We start from the raw sequence: 18667 nt of genomic DNA, 5'->3' as shown, positions 1-18667 counted from the left end.
GGAGCTCTATGAGGGCTTATTTTTTGTGAGACGAGCTGTAGTTTTTACTGGTACCATTTTGGGGTACATACGGCTTTTTTGATCACTTATTGCGTTTTTAGTGAGGCAAAATGCTAAAAATTAGCATTTTGCCTCAGTTTTTTAGTGTTTCTTTTCCGTGCACAGTCAAAAGCATGAGCAACTTATCGTAGGCGTCGTTACGGACGCGACAATACCAAATATGTGGGGTTTTATTTTTTTTTTACCTTTTTTAATGCTAATCTGAGAAAAAGCATAAAAAAGTTTTTTTTTTACTCTTTTTAATCTTTGCTTTTTTTTTTTATACTGTTTGTGTCCCTCTGAGGGACTTTAACCACGGCCCTGATGATCGCTGTCATAAGGCATGGCAGAGCTACTGCTCTGCCATGCCTTATCGCTTATACAGCGATCATAGGCATAGGCAATACAGGACGCCAGTGTCTGGCGTCCTGTTACCATGGTGACAGGCCGGGCTCTCGCGATGTGTCTGGCGTCCTGTTACCATGGTGACAGGCCGGGCTCTCGCGATGTTATCGCGAGAGCCGGCCGGAGACACAGACGGAGTCTGTTCCCCCTGTGAACTCTTTCCCTGCCGCAATCTACTTAGATCGCAGCAGGGAAGGGGTTAACAGCAGGGGGCGCATCTCCGATGTCCCCCCCCCCTCGCTGTTGCAGTGGGATCACGGATAGCGCGGGACCACATATGATCCCGCGCTATCTCCAAGACGTAAGTTTACGTCCTGTTGCGGGAAGTACCAGGCTGCCAGGACGTAAACTTACGCCCTGCAGCGGGAACGGGTTAAGGGAGGCACAGAGGCGTGGCTGAAAAGATCGCCAATAGGAGAAATGCACGGATTGTCAGTCTTTTTATTCTTTAAAAGTTAGGAGGTCTGTGCAAAAAAAGGAGTAATAGTTGAATCACGGTGCTACTTACTCTGTGGGGATTGAGGAGGAGCCTGTGGAGCAGCTGCAGACCGCCTCTTCGGATTTTTCGATTTTCTTCTATGAGAGGCGCTGCTCCAGGGCCCCGTGCTGCTCGAAGGCCCCGCGCTGCTCGAAGGCCCCGCTCGGCTCGAAGGCCCCGCTCGGCTCGAAGGCCCCGCTCGGCTCGAAGGCCCCGCTCGGCTCGAAGGCCCCGCGCTGGTTGTCGGTCTCATGATGAAAGAATTGCTTCCAATAGACACAATCTGCATAGCAAATTAAAAGAATTAAAAGGAGTATTCCCATTTCAGGAATCCTATTTCAAATTGCAAAACATTGCACTCACCCATAAGAGGTTTATTTCCGAATTTCGTCATATCCAGACATTGCACCTATTGTTTTCTCTGCCCTCTGGTTGTTTACTGCTTGCTACCAGGGAAACCAACCACCTCTTCTAGAAGAAGCAGGTTTCATCATTAACACAGAAGGGGGTTCTTTTCTGTAAAAGCAGTGAGACTGTGGAACTCTCTGCCCGAGGACGTGGTGATGGCAAAATCCATAGAGACGTTTGAGAGGGGACTAGATGTCTTTTTAGAGCGCTATGATATTACAGGATGATATTACAGGATATAGACATTAGGTGACCAGCGGGTTGTTGATCTGGAGGGGGTCTGGGAGTCCGGTAGGAACTATCAAAGGTTGATCCTAGCGTCCTCTGCTATATCTTTCCATAGAAGAGGTGGTCCGTTTCCCTGGCTATGAGCTGTTAACCATCAGAAAGCAGAGGAATCAATATCTGCCTATGTCATGTGGCTAGTGCGAGATCAGAAAAGATCTCGCGCTATCCAGTAGCGGGAGCCGCCTGTCACTGATAGCCAGCCTCCAGACATAACAGCGGGGGTGGGGGTGTGGGGGGGGTGGCGTTTGTTATTTCCCGCTGTCTACGTAGATTGCAGCATGGGAAGGGTTCACAGAGGGAGCGCTCTCCCTTTGTGAGGTTATCAGGTTCTCGCTGGTTGCCATGGTAACAGGGCGCCACCTGCAGGCGTCCTTTATACCACTGCCCATGATCACTGTAAGAAGCGATAAGGCATTGCAGGAGAGAAGTCCTGCAATGCCTTATCATAGTGATCATCGGTGGTATGCTGCAAGTCCCTCATAGGGACAAAAAGAAAAAGTTGTAGAAAAACAAGAAAAAAAAAACAACAAACAACAACTTGTGCTTTTTTCATATTAGCATAAAAAATAAATTAAAAAAGAAAGAGAACTTAATCTCAAATATTTGGTATCGCTGTGTCCGTAAGGACACATACAATAAATGGACTCCTTATATAGTAAAGTTTCCGTTTTTTTGGATAGGGTGCTTAGGGAATTTTCGGTCAAGGCTAGATCTTATATAAAAGACACCACCGATTTTTTGACAAAATTGCGTGACGTAGATATTCTACCTAATTCCATCCTAGGATCCTTTGACGTTGTTGCGCTATATACCAACATTAGAGATGAGCGAACGTACTCGGATAAGCACTACTCGTCCGAGTAATGTGCTTTATCCGAGTACCTCCCCGCTCGTCCTGAAAGATTCGGGACGCGCTGCGGAGCGGGGAGCTGCAGGGGAGAGCGGGGAGGAACGGAGGGGAGATCTTTCTCTCCTCCTCTCCCGCCCGCTCTCCCCTGCGACTCACCTGTCAGCAGCGGAGCGCCCCGAATCTTTCAGGACGAGCGGCGAGATACTCGGATAAAGCAAATTACTCGGACGAGTAGTGCTTATCCGAGTACGTTCGCTCATCTCTAACCAACATCCAACACGAGGCAGGTCTTGAGGCGGTCCGCTCCTTTTTTAATGAGTCTGACTTTGACAATGCAAGGATGCAGTTTATACTGACATTGTTAGAGCTCATTTTGACCAACAATTGCTTCATGTACGGTGAGAGCTATTATAAACAGCGGCGGGGAACCGCAATGGGGACGAACGTAGCCCCGACATATGCTAACCTGTACATGACGCATTTTGAAGAAACGAGTGTATACACATCTACGCATTGGTCTAAAGTACGATTCTGGACAAGGTACATTGACGACATTTTTTTGATTTGGGACGGCACCGAGGCGGAATTGCAACTTTTCCATGACGAGTTGAATGATGTTCACTCTGACTTGAAATTCACGCTCACCCAATCAAATGAAAGGGTCCAATTCCTTGATGTTATGATATATAAGGAGGGAGGGACCCTTAAAACAGACCTGTATATAAAGGACACCGACAGAAATAGTCTGTTATACAACAGTTGTCACCCACCTAAAATGCGTGACTCTTTACCCTGGAGCCAACTACTGCGGGTACGCAGGATAGTGGTGGACGAGCATGTAGACCACAGGCTTAATGAAATGCATCAGAAGTTTAGAGCCAGAGGATATCCGGAGCAGATTGTTAAGCCTCTGGTCACGAAAGCGCGTGACAAACGTGAAACCCTCCTCAGTGTTAGGCAAAGAGAAAAGACGATGACGCGTATTCCATACGTATCTACTTTCGGCCCCATGAGCGGACGTATAGCCAACATTTTGAGGAGACATTGGTCGATTTTGAACCAATGCCACCCCGAGGTGCTAGAATTTAAACATCCACCCCTCATGTCCTATCGACGTGGTCCTAATTTTAAAGATAAATTGGTGCACACGGTGAAAAGGACACAGATACAAACACAGAGGGTACTTGCGCCATCCAAATTGGGGAATTTTCCATGCCTTGGCTGCTCAAGCTGCAATAACATGACTAAAGGCAGCTCGTTTATACATCCTCGGACGGGAAAACGTTACCCGATTAGGTACAGATTTACGTGCAATGCTACTTACATCATTTACGTCATCACATGCCCGTGTGGCCTCATCTATGTAGGTGAGACTACAAAGGAATGTAAGACAAGAATATCGAAGCACAAGAGTACGATCCGCACAGAAAGAGCTGACGTACCAGTAGCCAAACACTTTGTAGATTTCCACCACGCCATAAGCCAACTTAAGTTCCAAATAATAGGTTGTGAGCCATTGAACAGCAGAGGCGGTGATAGGGAGAAATGTTTAAAGCATAGGGAAGCTAAGTGGATCTTTGAATTAAATGCACTACAACGAAATGGTTTGAACTTAGAATATGATCCTTTACCATTTCTTTGAATATTGATCCATCCTATCTGTATTGATTTTAATTTTTGGTTTTTTGTCCCCACAGATCATGCACCGCCACCGCTGCTGTGTCCACAACCTGGTTCATTCTTCATTAGTTTATTGCAACATTACTCTGTCTGACTCCCGCTGAATACAGTGAAATTTTGGGGGAACACACAGTCTGAATATATTAATATAAAGAATGTATCTGGTGCTAATAAAGCATGTTTGTAATAAAGTACTTATTTGTATTTAATGAAATTAGCAATGTAGGCTGGTTTCTGTGACACTATCCTATACGGAGATATGTTGTTTTGCTGCAGACACTTTCTGCAATGTCTATCAAACATAGATTATTACTATTATCATCCCGTTATGCTGTATTTATAACGTTGAGCTATATAGAATGAAGATTGCCGGTGATCACTATGGATACGGCCCGCTACGGCTACAGTTATGACTGCAGGCTAACGAATCCATATAGGAGGCATCGCGGGGTTTGTGTTCCGATGCTGCCATGGCAGCGTAGGACACTATCGGGAGACGCTCCGCTGTATAGGAAGGCTTGCGGGGTGTGTGCTGCCATGGCAACGCGGGACACTATCGGGAGACGCTCCGCTGTATAGGAGGTTTCGCGGGGTTTGTGTTCCGATGCTGCCATGGCAACGCAAGATACTATCGGGAGGCGCTCCGCTGTATGGGAAGTCTTGCGGGGTGTGTGCCGATGCTGCCATGGCAACGCAAGACACTATCGGGAGAAGCTCCGCTGTATAACTCCAAACGCATGCGCAGTCCCGAGCTAACGATGTCAGAGTGACTGATGATGCACTTGGATAGCGCGACGCCTGCTGATGACGTCGGACGCCTTTCTTCAACGAAGGAAGATGAGCTGGTTGTGGAACAGCGTGGAGGACGGCACCTGCATGATCTACAGGTGTAAGTGGGTGTTTTTTAATTATGTGTTGTCTGTGGATTGGTGGAGGTTTATATAAATTCCGTGTATGTGTTATATGGTTTTTATGCACTTGAAAAAGACCCTCTGTCGGGTCGAAACGTCGTGCGTTTTACTGGATGTGTTGAATACAATAAAGAGGCATCCACTGATGCGCTTTTAAAGAAAAATTATCCATCTCTGGCGCTGCTCACTACTTCTTTATGAATTGATGACCTTTGAGGAGCCAAGGGAGTCGGATCCTCCTGCATGAGCTTTTGCGCACTATTTCCTGTTCCCTCCCATTATTGTGGTTGAATCCAACAGAGTGCTGCCGCAACTTTGATTACATACAATAAAAGGAACACGCTTCTTGTCGTGCCTGGCAAAAAGTGTAAAAAAAAAAACTGATGCAAAAATGCTAATTTTTAGCATTTTACCTCCCCCCAAAAAAAGCAGTAAGTGATCAAAAAAAGCTGTATGTACCCTAAAATGGTACCAATAAAAACTACAGCTTGTCTCGCAAAAAAATAAGCCCTCACAGAGCTCCATCCGTGGAAAAAACAAGACCTCATACGGCCGCGTCAACGGAAAAATATAAAACTTATGGCGTTTGAAAAATGGAGATGAAAATCCGCAAAAAATCGTTCCGTTCTTAAGCCCAAAATAGGCAATGTCCTTAAGGGGTTAAGAATGACTTACCGGGTAGCCTAAGCTCATACAAAACCATCTCCAAGTACCTTTAGGCTGGGTTCTCACAGGGCGTATTCCCGTTGGAAATCTCACGGGTAGGTCGCAGCGGAAAACCGCAAGATTTCCGACGGGAAAGCGCTGCTTCAAAACCCACAGGTTTTGGAGCCGCAGCGCCGGCTTTGCCGCGACGGATTCGCTGTCCCATGTGGACAAGATTTCTGAGAAATCTGGTCCACATGGCTGGTTAATCCCACGATTAGCTGCCGCAGGTGGATTCTAGACGGAACTTCCGTGGGAAATCCGCCCTGTGTGAACCCAGCCTAACAAGACAATTCCAGTTCTGCTGTGCAGAAGTGAAAAACCTTTGACTTCTGGCCGTTGCTACACAGCAGGGGTAGAAACACAGGGAACCATCACACGGATTACTCCGCCATGACGTGGAATCAGCAAGTCAGTCTGCTTAAAGCGACCCTCCGGTGCTAGGACAAGGTTTTGTCCACAGTTGGAAGGAGGTGGGCAATATTACCTGCCATTCTTTTTTGCCAATGTCACCCCAAACCACTGGTTTTGGGTTAAAAAAAAAGCGATCCATCCATACAAGTTTGGCGGCACACAGATAGCAGTGATTTTGCGGTAGTTAAAGTAACAGTGGAGTCCAAGCCTTATAGGCTGACTGTCCCCATACTGACGGGTTATGATGACGAGACACATCAACAGCGACAATCGGAAGAACACGATGACATCAACAGCAAGAGTAAAGAAACTGCCGGATGTCAGCAAGTACCGGTATTGGTAAGTATACTGCAGTAACTCCTACAACAGACGCTTGGGGGGAGATCAATTATCAGAACCGCAAAAAAATCAATCATCTGTTAAATACCGCAGGAATAAAAGAACTTCCTGCAGGAGATCGGGCGGTGAATGTGGCATCATTAACGGCTCTGCGGGGTCATGATAAAGAAAGGACACAAATCTGTGGGGACCACAGTGCTGACTTCATGGGCCTCAAGAACATCTCCTCCTGGATCCCCCTCACTGTAACTAGGGGGAGATATTGAATGGACTACTGCCAGGAGTTATAGTCCTGCAGTAACAGAAGTCCGCTAATATACAGCATCTTGATTGTTAATCTAGTGTGTGCAGAGCGACACCTGCTGGTCAGAGGGTACTCTTGGTCCAGAGAAAAATGTAATGTATAAAAATAAAAAAAAAATAAAAAAGATAAAAATTGATGCTAAGCAAAAATGGAGCAGATGCCCTGAGTAACCAAAATGCAGTTTTCATTAATAACCCCTTCCTGCTATAGGATATACAGTTATGTCCCACGGGGGTTGGGGTATGTATGAAGAGAGATAACGGGGCGACCTCTTCATACAGCACGGGCACTAGCCGTGCGGCTGATCTGCACCATTAACGCTTTAAATACTGCTGTTGCAGGGAGCTGTACAGGTGTCATGGCAGTCCCCTCGACTGAAATGCCCAAAGGCCATATTAGACTGCCCATCACGCCGTCCCCATGGGGTGGCTTGAAAGACTGCCTTTCAGATCACCGTATGATGCACTGCTGTGGCATTACATCATACTGTAGGAGCGATCAAAGCATCACTAGTTTTTATCCCAAAGCAATGTATTATTTACCCCGCACAGTGAACATCACCTGAGAAAAGACAGGAAAAAAAAAAAAAAAATTAATAATGAACGCCAGAAATGCATCGTTTTTGGTCACCCTGTCTTCTGTCTTCCGTGGAATTTCCACCGCTAGCAGCCTGCATAGGATTGCGTTAACAAAACGCAATCCTATGCAGAAGGCTGCGATTTGGCAGCGCGAAATCTCACACGGCAAACAAGTCGCGGCACGCTCCATTTCTGAAATGTCACTCACCCGCTGCCGGTCTGCGGCAAGCCGGCACATCAAACAGCCGGAGCCGCGGGCGAGTACGCGCTGGTCCCTGTATTCCAAAATGGTACTAACAAACTAAAGGACATCTCACAAAAAGAATATAAAAAGCAATAAAATTTTATTGTTAAAAAAAAAAAAGTTTAATCACCCCTTTTGCCATATCAATAATAATGGAAAAAAATTCTAAATCCTAAAAGGAAAAAAAAAAAAAAAAAAAAAAAAGAAGAAAGAAACACAACATTTGTAACGCCACGTATGTAAAAGTCCGATCTATCAAAGTAGTGCATTATTTACCGTACACGGTGAACGGCGTTTGAAAAAAAAAAAAAAAACAATTAAATAAATAAAGAACGCCAAAAATGCACTAACTCACCCCGTCTCCCAGAAAAAAAGAAAAAAAAAACAACAAAACACTAAGGGCTTACAGATAGTCCCCGACTTGCGAACATTCCAGTTACGAATTTCGCTACATACGAACTATCTGTTCTGCTATGGCAGTACATCATACTGTGCAGGGAGCGGGCAGGCTTTTATCAAGCCTGTCCGGTCAGATCGCAGGACACTGCGGTTGCTAAGCAGCCGGGGGCCTTCTGAAAGGCCCTAGGGCTGTCTATGCAGGGCGCTTGATGGGCACTCTGCATAGGCAGCCCTGGGGCCTTTCAGGAGGTCCCCGGCTGCCTAGCAACCGCACAGCGTCCCGCGATCTCATCATGGGACGCTGTACGGGCCTCCTGAACGTCGGGTGCCAGCTGTTTCTTACAGCGGGCACCCGGCGGCAGCAGTTCCGACGAGCTGCTCGTCAGAACTGTTAACACTCTAAATACCGCTGTCAGAGCGGTATTTAAAGTGTTAACAGTTCTGACAAGCGGCGCGGCTCCTCGGAACTGCTGCCGCCGGGTGCCCGCTGTAAGAACAGCCGGCACCCGACGTTGTATGGAGCGGGATCCACCCGCGATCCCGCTCCATACTACCATTTGTTCGGACATGCGAACAAAATGGACTTGCGAACAGGCTCCTGGAACGGAACCTGTTCCCAAGTCGGGGACTACCTGTATTTAGACCAGTGGTCCCCAACCTTTTTGGCACCAGCTTCAAGCAAGACCATTTTTCCCCCCCTCCCAGCACACACATAGGGCAGCATATCTCCCCCCCAGTAAATAGACAGCCCCCACCCCTCAGTAATTAGCAGCCCCTCCCTCTGTAATAAGTAGCTCCCACCCCCAGAAATAGGCAGCCCCCCCCCCCCGGTAATAGGCAGCCCCTCCCCCCCCCCCCCCCGGTAATAGGCAGCCCTTCCCCCCCCCCCCCCGGTAATAGGCAGCCCCTCCCCCCCCGGTAATAGGCAGCCCCTCCCCCCCCCCGGTAATAGGCAGCCCTTTCCCCCCCCCCCCGGTAATAGGCAGCCCTTTCCCCCCCCCCCCCCCCCCAATAGGCAGCCCTTTCCCCCCCCCCCCCCCGGTAATAGGCAGCCCCCCCCCCCCGGTAATAGGCAGCCCTTTCCCCCCGCTAATAGGCAGCCCCCCCCCCCCCCCCCGCTAATAGGCAGCCCCTTCCCCCCCCCCCCCCCCGCTAATAGGCAGCCCCCAACCTGTAATAGGCAGCCCCCCAACCCATATACTTACCTCCTCCTTGCTGTCAGCATCGCTCTCTCTCTGCTTGCCCTCCCCCCCCCCCGCTAATAGGCAGCCCCTTCCCCCCCCCCCCCCGCTAATAGGCAGCCCCTACCCCCCCCGCTAATAGGCAGCCCCTTCCCCCCCCCCCCCCAATAGGCAGCCCCTCCCCCCCCCCCAATAGGCAGCCCCTTCCCCCCCCCCCCCCCCGCTAATAGGCAGCCCCTTCCCCCCCCCCCCCCGCTAATAGGCAGCCCCTTCCCCCCCCCCCGCTAATAGGCAGCCCCTTCCCCCCCCCCCGCTAATAGGCAGCCCCTTCCCCCCCCCCGCTAATAGGCAGCCCCTACCCCCCCCCCCCCGCTAATAGGCAGCCCCTACCCCCCCCCCCCCCGCTAATAGGCAGCCCCTCCCCCCCCCCCGCTAATAGGCAGCCCCTCCCCCCCCCCCCCGCTAATAGGCAGCCCCTTCCCCCCCCCCGCTAATAGGCAGCCCCTTCCCCCCCCCGCTAATAGGCAGCCCCTTCCCCCCCCCGCTAATAGGCAGCCCCTCCCCCCCCCCCCGCTAATAGGCAGCCCCTTCCCCCCCCCGCTAATAGGCAGCCCCTCCCCCCCCCGCTAATAGGCAGCCCCTCCCCCCCCCCGCTAATAGGCAGCCCCTCCCCCCCCCCCGCTAATAGGCAGCCCCTCCCCCCCCGCTAATAGGCAGCCCCTCCCCCCAATAGGCAGCCCCTCCCCCCAATAGGCAGCCCCTCCCCCCCAATAGGCAGCCCCTCCCCCCAATAGGCAGCTCCTCCCCCCCAATAGGCAGCCCCTCCCCCCCAATAGGCAGCCCCTCCCCCCCCAATAGGCAGCCCCTCCCCCCCCAATAGGCAGCCCCTCCCCCCCCAATAGGCAGCCCCTCCCCCCCCAATAGGCAGCCCCTCCCCCCCCAATAGGCAGCCCCTCCCCCCCCAATAGGCAGCCCCTCCCCCCCCCAATAGGCAGCCCCTCCCCCCCCCAATAGGCAGCCCCTCCCCCCCCAATAGGCAGCCCCTCCCCCCCCCAATAGGCAGCCCCTCCCCCCCCCAATAGGCAGCCCCTCCCCCCCCCCAATAGGCAGCCCCTCCCCCCCCCCAATAGGCAGCCCCTCCCCCCCCCCCAATAGGCAGCCCCTCCCCCCCCAATAGGCAGCCCCTCCCCCCCCAATAGGCAGCCCCTCCCCCCCCAATAGGCAGCCCCTCCCCCCCCCAATAGGCAGCCCCTCCCCCCCCAATAGGCAGCCCCTCCCCCCCCCATAGGCAGCCCCTCCCCCCCCCAATAGGCAGCCCCTCCCCCCCCCAATAGGCAGCCCCTCCCCCCCCCCAATAGGCAGCCCCTCCCCCCCCCCAATAGGCAGCCCCTCCCCCCCCCAATAGGCAGCCCCTCCCCCCCCCAATAGGCAGCCCCTCCCCCCCCCAATAGGCAGCCCCTCCCCCCCCAATAGGCAGCCCCTCCCCCCCCCAATAGGCAGCCCCTCCCCCCCCCAATAGGCAGCCCCTCCCCCCCCAATAGGCAGCCCCTCCCCCCCCCATAGGCAGCCCCTCCCGCCCCCAATAGGCAGCCCCTCCCCCCCCCAATAGGCAGCCCCTCCCCCCCCCAATAGGCAGCCCCTCCCCCCCCCAATAGGCAGCCCCTCCCCCCCCCAATAGGCAGCCCCTCCCCCCCCCAATAGGCAGCCCCTCCCCCCCCCAATAGGCAGCCCCTCCCCCCCCCCCAGTAATAGGCAGCCCCCACCCCCCCCAGTAATAGGCAGCCCCTTGCCCTGCAATAAGCTGCCCCCCCCCCCCAGTAATAGGCACCCACCCCTCCCTCCCCCCCCCCCCCCCCCGTAATAGGCAGCCCCCAACCTGTAATAGGCAGCCCCCCAACCCATATACTTACCTCCTCCTTGCTGTCAGCATCGCTCTCTCTCTGCTTGCCCTGTCCTCAGTGTGCAGCCCGGAACGCTTCCTCCCGAAGTCTTCTCCTGTGGAACTAATGAGCAGGGGACTCGGTGAGGAAGCGTTTCGGGCTGCACACGTTAGTGTGCGCCGGGATCAGCACGATGACCAGCGGGGAGCTGCGGCGCCCCCGCTGCTAATCACTTCAGCGGTGAGCGGCGTCGGCACGCTGCGAGCCTCTAAGGCCTCCTTCCCACGAGCGTGACGGGCTCCGCAGCGTAATATTCCGCTGTGAAGCCCGTCACGGCGCCCCCCAGAGCCCCTATACTTACCTGCGGGAGATAGCGTGAAATCGCTTCCCCGCCCACCACCGCCGCGTCACCGCTCGTCACCGCTCGTCACCGCCCACCGCTCTCGCGTCACCAGCCGTGTCACGTGACGCGGCCGGACCGCGTCATTTGGCGTCATATGACGCTCGGCGGTGGGCGGGAAAGCGTTTTTTCACGCTATCTCCCGCTGGTTACAGCGGGAGATAGCGTGAATGGACGGCTTCCATTGACTGCAATGGAAGCCGTCAGTGCGTACAGCCCGTCCTCACCCGCAGAAAATAGAGCATGCTGCGGGTGAGGACGGGAGAAATCGCGGTGCGTAATTCCGCGGTGGAATTACGCATCGTGAGCATGGAGCTATTAGGTTCAATAGAACCTAATAGCTGCGTGCAACGCAGCGGATTTTCGCCGCGAATTACGCGGCGGAAATCCGTTCGTGGGAAGGAGGCCTAACACAAGGCAGCGGGCCGGATTCGGCCCGAGAGCTTGTGTGTAGAGCAAAAGTTCCCGGCGGTGCCGCAGACCGGCGCTAGACACCTAACCGGCCCCGGTGGTTGGGGACCCCGATTTAGACGACTGTATATCGGCTCGGTTTTCAGGCCGAGCCGATATACGGAGTCCTTGTCTGCAGAAGGGGGGAGGATGGAAGAGCCGGGAGCGGAACTGAGCTCCCGCCCCCTCTCTGCCTCCCGCGGCGGGATTTCCCGCCACAAAATCTGCATAGGAGTGCATTACAATACGCACTCCTATGCAAACCGCGGCATGTCCTATTTCTGTGCGGGGCTCTGCGAGCCCCCACAGAAGCGCCACTCACCCGGCCGCCGGCTCCGGTCTGCGCATCCCGGCAGCCGGCACATGAAACAGCCGGGGCCGCCGGGCTCGGGTAAGTACGCGCTCCTCTCTGCAGGCGCTCGGGTCGGGTCCCGCGGCGAGAATTCTCACCACCGGATCCGACCCGCCCGTCTGCAGGCGGCCTAATTACCCGGAGAAAAAGTGCTGGTTGTTATGGTAAAAAAAAACATGAGACATTGATAATAACCCGGGAACGTAAACAAGAGTAGAGCATGTCCGCCAAGACGTAACCCCACCGCACCCACTAGGATCCCATGTAACCCACAGCCCACCCGCTCGGACCGCATGTAACCCCACAGCCCACCCGCTCGGACCGCATGTAACCCCACAGCCCACCCGCTCGGACCGCATGTAACCCCACAGCCCACCCGCTCGGACCGCATGTAACCCCACAGCCCACCCGCTCGGACCGCATGTAACCCCACAGCCCACCCGCTCGGACCGCATGTAACCCCACAGCCCACCCGCTCGGACCGCATGTAACCCCACAGCCCACCCGCTCGGACCGCATGTAACCCCACAGCCCACCCGCTCGGACCGCATGTAACCCCACAGCCCACCCGCTCGGACCGCATGTAACCCCACAGCCCACCCGCTCGGACCGCATGTAACCCCACAGCCCACCCGCTCGGACCCCATGTAACCCCACAGCCCACCCGCTCGGACCCCATGTAACCCCACAGCCCACCCGCTCGGACCCCATGTAACCCCACAGCCCACCCGCTCGGACCCCATGTAACCCCACAGCCCACCCGCTCGGACCCCATGTAACCCCACAGCCCACCCGCTCGGACCCCATGTAACCCCACAGCCCACCCGCTCGGACCCCATGTAACCCCACAGCCCACCCGCTCGGACCCCATGTAACCCCACAGCCCACCCGCTCGGACCCCATGTAACCCCACAGCCCACCCGCTCGGACCCCATGTAACCCCACAGCCCACCCGCTCGGACCCCATGTAACCCCACAGCCCACCCGCTCGGACCCCATGTAACCCCACAGCCCACCCGCTCGGACCCCATGTAACCCCACAGCCCACCCGCTCGGACCCCATGTAACCCCACAGCCCACCCGCTCGGACCCCATGTAACCCCACAGCCCACCCGCTCGGACCCCATGTAACCCCACAGCCCACCCGCTCGGACCGCATGTAACCCCACAGCCCACCCGCTCGGACCGCATGTAACCCCACAGCCCACCCGCTCAGACCCCACAGAAGTCACTGTTTACTGCATGGTGAACGCCGGGAAAACAAAACCTCCCCAAAGCTGCAAATTGCCTTTGCCCCCCATTTCACCTGGAGATTTGTAAACGTTCGCTACAACACAATAGCCGTCAGGCAGCCATGTCACCGGCGAGACAGAGCGACCAAGACAGGCTGGGAGCAGTAGTCCCACTAGGAAGCCCTCCGCCCCAGATTGTACCTTTCTGCTGCGCCACACTCCGTGTCTTCTCAGCTCAGTCTCGCTTTGAATTGAAGCATCCGGCCGCTTGCAGCCTGTGGTTACCTAGGTAACGGGGTGGCAATTCGGTCAGGCCAATAGCGGCGGGAAATTTTTTTTTTATTCAATATACTTTATTGTACAAAACAATAAGAAAAGCTCTAGCTGTTCCCGCTGCGTTGCCATGGTTATTGACTATGGGGTGCTTAGGAAAAGGGCGGCAGCAGTGAAAAATATTGTGGAGGATGACTTTTTAAAAAATTAAATGTAATGTATATGATTTTTCTGCTTAACCCCTTAGGGCTCTTTCACGTGAGCGCATGCGTTTGCACGCGCCTGCGCACAGCCTTTTTTGCGGAACACATTATGCTTTTTGTACACGGTTATCTGAGTATTTTATTGTACTTTTCCACCTGCATTCCGCTTCTATAGGGACCTTTAGTGCGCAGGAATAGGGCATGCTGCGTTTTTGCAAGACCGCAATACGTGCACCAAATACGGAAATGTGAACGAACCCTTTGAAATCAACGGGTTCTATCCTCTACATATTGCACACATACAAATACGCCCGTGTGAAGGAACCCTTGAGGGTGCAACAATTTTGGGGCATCGTACTCACTGCTTTTCAAAAGCCGTAAGTTTTTTTTTTCCAGTGAACACAGCCGTATGAGGACTCGTTCGTTGCGTGGCGGGCTGTACTTTTTATTGTAACCATTTTGGGGTACATAACTGTAGATCCTTTATTCATTTTGGGGGGAATACAATGAAAGGACACATAAACTCTTCCGTTTTTTTTAGTGTTCAGTATGCGGTATAAGGGCTCCTGTCCACGGACAGATTTGCATTGCGGAGTCCGGAGCAGGATTCCGCCTCTGGACTCCGCAGTAAATCCAGCCCCATAGCATGCAATGTAAAAACGCGAATTCCTGCCCACGAGCAGAAATTGATTGCGATTTTCCACTCATGGAGAAGACATCGCAGCATGCTGCGATTTTGTGCGGGCTATGCACTGACGATGTCCATTGGAAGCCGTCCGTCCCACAGCCATTCTGCAATCATCATTGAAGTCAATGGAAGTAGTCCAACCCGCGGTCCGTCCGCAATTGACAAGCCGCGGATTCTGCGGAAAAGGCAGGAGTTTAAAAACACTGTACTGTGCATGTCCGACGGCGGGCCATTGCGGACCATCCGCCGTACAGAAAAAGAAGACAGGTACGCAGGGTTGCTGGCCGCGGGCACGGGCGGATTCCATGCGGGATTCCCTATGCAGAATCCGTGTTTGTCTGTGTGCATTAGGCCAAAGACTGAGACCTTTCTTATTATCCCTGGATGGGGCCGTGCATAGGCTAGCTTTTTGCATGACAAGCTGTAGTTTTTTTGGTACCATTTTGGTACCATTACTTGCCAGCGTGCATTTTTACGCCGGTGCGAGGCGGTTTTTTCTCACAAAAATCACTTCAGTAAAGGAGCAATCCTCCGGCGCGGACGGCTACCGTTGAAGTCAATGGAAGCCACTGATCCGCGGGAACAGCAGGAGTTTAAAAAAAATCTGTACTGCCCATGTCCGTAGTCGAACCGTGCGAACCATCTGCAGTACAGTGAAACTGAAAGAAGACAGGTTCGCGCAGAAGCAGGCGAAGAAGGCCACCTGCACACAGGTATGCAGGGTGAACCGCCGCGATCAGGGCCGGATTGTGTGCGAGATTCCACAGGCGGAAATTCTGACCTGCTGTGTGCATGAGGCCGTAGTTCTCATGTCCACATGCGGGTCGGATTCCACATGCGGGAGCCCGCAGCGGAATCCGCCCCTGCCCGAGGACCCTGTGTACCTGTCCGGGTCTTCTTTTTTCTCTACTGCGGATGTGTGCATACGTGCCGGCCAGAGCACATGCGCAGTAGAGTTTTGTTTTTTTTCAAACTCCTGCTTTGCTGCGGAGTCCACGGTCCATCTGCCAATTTAATAGCGGATGGGCCGCGAATCGGACGGCTTCCATTGACTTCACTGTAAGCCGTCCGCATGGAATCCGCACTAAAATGGAGCGTGCTGAGATTTGTTTTCCACACCAAAAGATCTGCCAAACAAATCTGCATGCTTTAACTCAGCTGCGGACGCTCATGCTTCCCTATGAGCGGTTTGGATTGCGGATCTAATTGTATTACATGAATGAACATTCATCGGTCAGCTGATCATCACCATGGCGGTACTCTGACTGGGGTGGGGTTATGCATGGTTGGTACACTTAGAGGGTCTGTTATGGAGGAATGACAGCGCTCACTCAGAAAGGAGCATGGGGAAAACTTTTCGGGTGCCTTCACACTTGTGATCGCGATATCGCTGCATTTTATTAACGCAAATGTCAATAGGACTTTGTTAAAAAGGCATTGCACAAAAATCGCAAAGCACAAACTTGCGATTTTTGTGCAATGCGTTTTTAACAAAGTCCTATTGACATTTGCATTAACTGTCAATAAAAAGATTGCATCCTTGACAGGCGCTATCCTACGGATAACGGTGATCGCGAAAAAGTTAAATAAAGTTAAAGTTTCACCTCCCCTCATTGATCGGATCCATGAGTTGAGATGAAAATAGTCACCCCCATCCTCCGCGATGTCTCGCGGTGATCTGTTCCTTTCAGGACCTGACGTCGTTCTCTGTGCATACGCCCCTGATGTCATACATCGGCCGCGTGCTCAGAAGGGCTTGCGCCCCGGAAAATTTAAAATCCCTTTACTCCTGACTTGCATGTGTAGCCGGAGCAGAGAGATATCACCGGTTACCGCTGTATGCGGTTCCTGGTCACATGATCGCTGTTACCCAATGGATAACAGTAATCATTTAAAGTTTAAAAAAAAGTTTTAAAAAAGTTTATGTTTCATCTCCCCTCATGGATCATATCCGTGAGGGGAGATGAAATTACGTACCAACGGCGCCCAGATTTACTCATGGACCTCACCCCGGCTTCTGCGCATGCGCCCCCGTCGCAAAGATGACAGAAGCATGCGCAAAAGCCGCAGCTTACCAGGGTAATTTAAAATCTCCCTGCTCCTGACTACCAGATGTAGCCGAGAGGAATTTCCCCGTACTTACATCATGAGCGCATGAACGGTCTGACTCCTCTATTTTTCCATACACAGTCTTCTCATGACTCCAGTTTTGAGATTTTTTATTAGAGAAAAATTGACACATACTATAAATCATCGCTGTGTTGATGATGAGAATCAGAGCATATGGCCGCCCCGCGGAGGAGCAGATAATGTACCGTACGGTTATGACAAGCACAGTCCAGCAGGCATTGGTAGCATTGTCTTCTGTATGGCAAAGCGGTTCCATGTTTTATTTGGCGGCAGAAGCAGGTTTTGTAGCATTCGGTATAATTAGTAGGCATGAAGCTGATGGTTTGTGGATTGGTATGAGGTGACCCCCTTTTTTGGTTATTCCGTGTACATTAGTTGAACAGTCTCTTCCACCAGATCGAAACAAGTTATAGTCTCTTTCAGAACGGCATAGAACGGAGATAGTTCTGTAGCTTACATATATACACTTTCCCATCATTTTCAAGATTTCTGCTTACTGTCAGTGAATGGAACTTGCATTGCTTACATTCTTAATGTTCTACTGAAAGAGATGTGGGGCTTGTCATAGTGTATCAGAGCTCTCTCATTGCTAGATGGGTTTTCACACTTATGTGTAAACTGAATGCTTCCATTCACAGCAAGCAAGCAAGCAGAGATCACTAAATGGGTGAAGGTTTGAAATGCAAAAAATATAAGAGAGTGGTAAAACTTTTCACTATACATTTGAACCAAGACTACAAGTTATACCCTACTCACAGGATAGGGTAGAACTTGCTGATCTGTGGGGGTCTCACCTTTGGCAAGCATCTCAAGGGGGTGGGGGTCTAACTCTGCCTGTCACTGCGGGGGTCACTTCTCTCCCTTGCGGTGATGTCAAAATGAATAGAGCGCTGGGTGAGCATGCTTTCAAATAGCCAAGCAGCAAGTGAGTAGCTATCTCTGCAGTCCCATTGAAAGTCAATGCAGCTTCAGGGCGCTTGCACGACCAGCGCTTCATTAAGTCTTAACCCTGCAGTGAGGACAATGAGGGACACAGGACCCTCATTCTCAAAATTGGCAGGAATCTTGGGTGAGACCCCCACCAATCAACAAGTAGATGGGGGATAACTTGTAATCTTGGCATAACCCCTTTATACACTCGATAACTGATGACCTGGGAAGCCATTACACCCGATCTTTGGATCCACCTACAAATATGTATGGCCATGTTGCATTATCAATATATTATTATCTTACCTTGGTCCCTTGGTCTCGGTTTGTGTGTAACCCCTGAATACCTGGGCCCCTTCTCGCGTAATGACACATAGATCCACTCCACTGCCCGATCCGAGGTCGCACAGGATGCCCGCCGTTATGGAGTCTGTCACCAGCTGCTTTGCTTCCTCCAGCTGATAAAGTGGAAGGAGAGTAAATTAAATCTTACCGTCTGAATAGGAAAATCCCAGGAGCCCATACTGCCCCAGTATATGGCGGCTATGATCACACAGAGGGAAAATCTGATACGGATTTCAATGGAAATCGTGGCGATTCAAGTGCACATTTCCATTAGAGCTGCTGAGAATCCGTGTTTGCATTATCTCCATTCCATTATGCTAATATGTGTGCGGATAACCTGAAGCAGATACTACGCTCCTCAAGAAAAGTCATGTCACATCTTTTTTTTTCCCATGACGCACTTTTCAATTCTGCATATGGAAAAATCTGCGCCATATAGACTACTAGCTGATATAGCTGGCTTCGCCCGAGTTAATTTGGTACTGGTGTTTATCTGGTGTTCACACGGAAAATCTTATGAAGTCGTGGTTACTTTAGAGATACTGAGGAAAAACATATGTT

At 52.3% G+C, this 18667-nt stretch overlaps 1 pseudogene; it reads right to left on the bottom strand.

Annotated features, from left to right (window-relative positions):
• Nucleotides 1-1070: 1070 nt before the first annotated feature.
• Nucleotides 1071-18667, bottom strand: part of LOC136580435 (proteasome subunit beta type-7-like) — a 30068-nt pseudogene continuing 12471 nt past the window's right edge.

The sequence above is a fragment of the Eleutherodactylus coqui genome, chromosome 10 (assembly GCF_035609145.1).
Source record: "Eleutherodactylus coqui strain aEleCoq1 chromosome 10, aEleCoq1.hap1, whole genome shotgun sequence".
NCBI lineage: Eukaryota > Metazoa > Chordata > Amphibia > Anura > Eleutherodactylidae > Eleutherodactylus > Eleutherodactylus coqui.
The sequence above is the reverse complement of the archived record's forward strand: the minus strand, read 5'-3'. Positions and strand labels throughout refer to the sequence as shown.